The following is a 5,892-nucleotide window of genomic DNA, read 5'->3' as shown; positions in this document are numbered from 1 at the left end:
ACCACTCCGAGTCATTGAATTTATTCTCTTTTATCTTCTTCTTTTATTTGAAGTAAAAATACCATTTATTGCTGATTGTAATAACCATAATAATAATAATAATAAAGAAAAAAAAGAAAGAGATATCGATAAGGAAAGGAAAGAGTTTACTTTCTATAGCATGCCTCTGTTGTTCTCTACTATATATATATATATTAATATATAGTGAGAGATAGAGATAAAATCATTTAGGGCTCACAGCAAAGAGTTACATTAAATTGTAACTCATGCAATCGACTTGTAACCAAACCAACTCGGTTGAGCCAACTAATTAACTAATTATCTGAAAATTACTCTGTGAAATCCGGTTTGTCCATCCAAGTTGAAGCTTCAATCAAAGTTCTAGCCCACTCAATCAAAATTTTCAGTGATCAAACGGGCCATCTCGTCGTACCCTTCGCTTGGATAATATGTGCCAGAGCACCCTTGTAGATAACTGGTGAGTGGAGGTAAGATGGAAGAGATTGGCTAGGTTGCACGGACTTGCATGCAAAAGACTAGAAACATGAAAAACTGGATGAGCCTTGGAGTTCGACCAATTGGCTTGACACAAGCTTTCTTCTGGTATGATCGCCCGAGAACGAGAGCGGGTAGGTGTTGCACCCCCACTCTTTGAACTTCTTCCTCCCCCTGCAAGAAGGAGGAACTGATGGAGAGCGCTGGAGGGAGATCACCTCCAGCACTTGAGGGAGGGGAAGATGTCCAACTCCGACGGGCTTCCTCCTCGAAAGCGGCGGAACCTGAAATAAGGGACAACCAGGGCAAGGATGGAATCCACCAACCTGCAAAAGGTAGGTCATGGGCAAAGGTGGCAGCTGGCCGAGATAAGCTGGGAGGCACCAAAGGGAGGATTTCGGAGGAGATCCTAACTAAACTTAAGGAGCAAACAGACGACTGTGTCATAATAGATCCCGCGGTATTGGCGAAGTGCAGGGAAAGATGGAAGTTGTCCTTATTTGGACGCTTCATGGGAGCTTATGTCCCACTACCCAGGCTGAAGGCAATGCTAGCCAAGTTGTGGAATGGGATAGATCGCTTTGCGGTGTCGGACATGGTTGAGGGGTTCTATGTATTCCGGTTTGATAAGGAGGAAGATATGATGTATGTGCTCACAAATGGGCTGTGGACGCTAGGGGGTATGGTGCTCAACCTCACCAAATAGAGAGATAATTTTCGACCATCGCCGGAAGCGTTCACCACGGCCCCGGTCTGGATTCAACTCCACGACTTTCCGCAGGAATACTGGGAGCTCGAATCCTTGATTCCGGTCGATGCATATTTCGGCAAGCCACTGCGGGTTGATGAAACCACTCTCGATCACTCCAGGAGTAGGTTTGTGAGAGTGTGTGTGGAGGTGGACTTGGACAACCTTTGAAGCAGGTGGTTTGGTTGGGACCTAGAGAACACAACCTTGAGCAAAAAGTGGTGTATGAAGGTGTGCCCACAATTTGTTTCAAATGTGGTAGACTGATTCATGACAAAGCCACTTGTACTGCTCATCAACCAGAGATAAAAACTAAGGATGAGGTTCGATAGGAGGATCAGCACAGTGCTGTGGCAAACCGGAGGCCGGGAGATGGCAAAGAGAATGTGGCGGATATGGATAGCTTCGTGTTTGGTCCATGGATGAAGGTGACTAGGAAGCCTAAGCAGGGGTACATGAAAGGTAGATTTGTCGGGCAAAGTGGCCAAGGGGGTTGGGCGCTCGGCTGAGTGGAGAGAGTCAAAGAACACCAGCTCCGGTGAGTCAGAGGGGGAGCCGCTCGGCCGAGGCGGTGCAAATTGCCAGAACTCGGGAAGTGTGAAGATCTTCACATATGACGTACCATCCATGCAGAAGATAGGTGCACAGGGTACGAGGGGAGCAAGTAGTATGCTACCAAGGAAAGCTGAAAAAGGGAAAGAGGTGGTGCATGGGGAGCAGACACCATATGGCAGGTGGGAGAAGGGTGAAACTTCGACGGGGAGAGTTGATGCCTGGATGAATGAGAGGATACACTTACATCAGAAGAGCAGCCAAGCAAATAGAAAGGAAGGCATTAACGTAGCCAACAATACTCTTGGCTTAGTATTAAATGCTGAAGCTGAAGATATTGTCAGAGTTGATGGAAGCGGGCGATAGGACAGCCTTGATGATAGTGGTGATGGGACAACTGGCAACGTGGATCGTGGCCATAAAGTGGTACCCTCCTGGAGAAAAACTACCTCAGTAGGAGGGTTTGTGTTTCATTGTGGGGATGGACGTAATCGAGGTGGCAACAAGGCCTACGTAAAAACTAACAAAACTCCTAAACCTAGGGTTTTCTCTCTTGCCAATGCTTACCCCGAAGGAAGTGGTAGCTGAAGGGGTCGCTTCTATCAGGATCGGTTGACAAACCAATGAACAGCTGGAAACTCCGAAAGAACATACTCATGCAGTCGTAGTCTTCAAAAGCAATATCCAAATGGAGGTAATGGAGAAATAGGCTGGGCGACTGCTACACAGCCGGTCGGAGAACCTAGTGCTGGTACCAGTTACATCTCAGCTGGTGATGGGTCCAGATGTGATGGAAGAGGATGAGGCTCCGGGAAAGGATAGGCCGTCTTTGAAGAGAGGCAAGAGGGATTAGCAACCCTTCTCCCCATTATTTCTCATTCATATTAATGTTTAAGAGTACTATCTGGAACTGTCGAGGGGCTTGAAGAAAGAGGTGCTCGATAGGTGTCGGGATCTTCATAGGGAACATAACCTAGACATACTATGTTTAATGGAAACTCATGTGGACTGGGATCGGGGTCATAAGGTGGCTAGAGAACTGGGGCGACAGTGGTGCCATTTATGTATTCCGGCAATTGGCGCATTCGGCGGGATTGTGATCCTGTGGCGACCCAACTTGGGGTGGGTGGATGTTATTGCGGCATCCAGATATGTTGCTCATATGGTCATCACCCCGCCAGATGGACTAACGTGGATGATGACCATTGTTTATGCTAGTAGTGAGCTGGAGAATCAGTGTGAACTATGGGGTAAATTAGCTGCCATTGCTCCGGCGGAACTTCCATGGGTGGTAGCCGGGGATTTCAACGCATACCTTTCCATTCATGAAAAGAAGTGTAGCGGGTTGGCGACTCTTGGGGCGAAGCCCAGAGTATTCCGTACATTTGTGGACCAAGTCAGGCTCTGTGATTTAGGCCGTGAAGGGGTTCCCTATACTTGGTGCAACAACAGGCCTAGGGAGGATAGAATTTGGATAAGGCTGGACAGAGTGCTTGCTAATGCTAGATGGCTCAATGCAAACTGCCATAGCAAGGTGATACACCTAGACCGTTCTGGATCTGACCATGCACCGTTACTGTTGGTGGGAGCAGGTGGAGGCGAGACGCGACTAGGAAGGCGACCTTTCTGGTTCGAAAAGTGGTGGATGGAATATGAGGAGTGTAAAGACATAATGATACAAACTTGGAGCTCAGAAAGCAACGGGAACCCACTGCATGCATTCACCCACAAGGTCAAGCTACTGCATGAAGCACTTCGAACGTGGAGTAGAGTCTGTGTTGGGTCAGTGGAGCAAAAGTTGAAGGAGGCATAGGAGGCTATTGAAGTGATGGAGAAGAAGGATGTTAGTGAAGGCTTGAACAGTGAAGAGGTGCCTCTCCTCCGTAGTTTGTATAACAAAAAATGCGCCTTGAGCAGGCAAGTTAACATTAAATGGATGCAGAGATCCCGAGTTCAATGTGTCAATAAGGGGGATTTAAATACCAAGTTCTTCCACCTGTCGGCTACTATTAGGAACCGTCGAAATCGTATTGCTGGGGTGATGAGGATGGACGGAGTTTGGGTTACAGAACAAGAGGAGATTAGAAAGTGTTTCCAAAGCCATTACAAGGAGCTATGGGGCCATCAGGAGCCGGGTAGCATGGAGCAAGAACTGTGGAACCATTTACCAGTACTACCAGCTATATCTCATAGAGACGGACTGCAGCTAATCGCGCTAGTATCAGTCGAGGAGATACGTCAAGCAGTGTTGAGCTTACCGCATGGCAAAGCTCTGGGGCCAGACGGATTGCAAGCAGAGGTGTACACTACATACTGGGAGTCCATCAGCGTCCATCTTTGTAAAGCAGTACTAGCTTTTTTCAAGAAAGGTAGGTTGCCAAATAAGTGGGGGGAGACCTTTATCACCCTTATCCCAAAGAAGGAGGCTCATACTTCTGTCAAGGATTACCGACCAATATCGTTGTGCAACACTGCTTATAAAGTCATCACTAAAATCCTTGTTGCGAGATTGAAGCCACTTTTGCGCTTGATGATTATAATTTTGATGATTATGCTGGATTTTAGAAAGTTGTATAAAATAAGATGAGAAAAAATATTGGATTAATATATTAGAATAAAATAAGATATTATTTAGTTACTAACAAGTGAACCGTGTTCATGGGCTAGTGTGAAATGTGTTATTAAACACCACACATGATATATGTTGTCAATTTACTAACTTAGCAAAATGAGGAATCAAACCAAGCAAAGCCCATTGGTGCCCCTCATTTACATGTTCAGAGCTTTCTGATGATCTATTCGTGCAGATACTTAATAATCAATCAATTGTGTAATCTACGTTTCAATATGGAATTGAACTTGAATAACTGGTGCAATTGTCATATGACCTCTTAATGATATATTTTGAGCTTTTGGTGCCTTCTACTCTGTCAAACAATTTCTGATGATTATGGTTGGTAGGCTTGAATGATGGTCAATAAATATGGGATTAAGAAAAGGAACAGGCGCATTTATCCCACTATCCCCACCAATAACATTTTATCATTTTCTATTATAAGAGGATATTTGTGGGATATATTGTTGAAATAACAAAGCCCACCAGTGATACTAGTCATAATATCATACATTTGAATTCCACAAGATCTTATAATATTTTTAGACAATTATTGAGGAATAATATCATAATGAGGATTAGCATTTTTCAAGAAAGAAACTTTTAGGTTTCAAAATAGTAAAAATAGATTTTTGTGCGTATCTCTTATATAAATTTTATACATTTTTGTTCGGTACGTCTTTAGCCGTGGTCTATTGCCGAAATATCTTTTCTATTGAATCCCCTATTTCTTTTTCATTTTAGGGCACACATTTTTCTATTTTTTTTCTTTCTTTCTATGTAAATCTTTATTTTGGTATGTCACGTCAACTTTCTCTCTTTTCATAGTAGATATGATCTTAGTGGGGCATATCGCCGGAAATCAATATAGTGGCCTAGATATAACTATCACTAGTCTGGATCCTAACATCGGTGTAACAGGGCCAATGATAGTTATGACGCAGACTAAGGGGTCTATATATTTTTATATTCCATTCCATTGTTGATATCGAATACAAATATCTATCTACTCTCTTGGTCCTATATTACCCATAAGACTGGTACCACGACTCTCTGTGACTAGTGGGATATTTCACTTCCAGGAGTACCGCTTTTTCTATTTAGATTATGTAAAAGCCTTCATATGTTGGGGGCCCTGCTAACGTCCGGAAACAGAAAGCGGGCGGCAACTGCAAAAAAGCTGCTTTGGGTCTTGTTGGCCTCTTCCTCTGCTGCTTGGTATAGCCTTTCAGATCGAGGGTCCTACTCGTGCCCAAACAAGGAACCCCACCCGACTGGTACTGGTGGGTAGGTTAAGGATTACTTACTTACAACCAATGAAAAGACTCTTCTCCAACCGTCGAAGTCACGCCAGTCGTAGCTTGCCTTAATTTTATTATATAAAGGCATGCATCTAAATATCTAATATAATAGTAAACACATTTAGTTTCCAGAGCTCAATCTTACTATTACTAAAATCTTAAGTATGTTTTTTTTTTCGCAA

The sequence above is a fragment of the Typha angustifolia genome, chromosome 15 (genome assembly GCF_048772165.1).
Source record: "Typha angustifolia cultivar Huaian chromosome 15, ASM4877216v1, whole genome shotgun sequence".
Taxonomy (NCBI): Eukaryota; Viridiplantae; Streptophyta; class Magnoliopsida; order Poales; family Typhaceae; genus Typha; species Typha angustifolia.
This window is presented reverse-complemented; position numbering follows the sequence as displayed.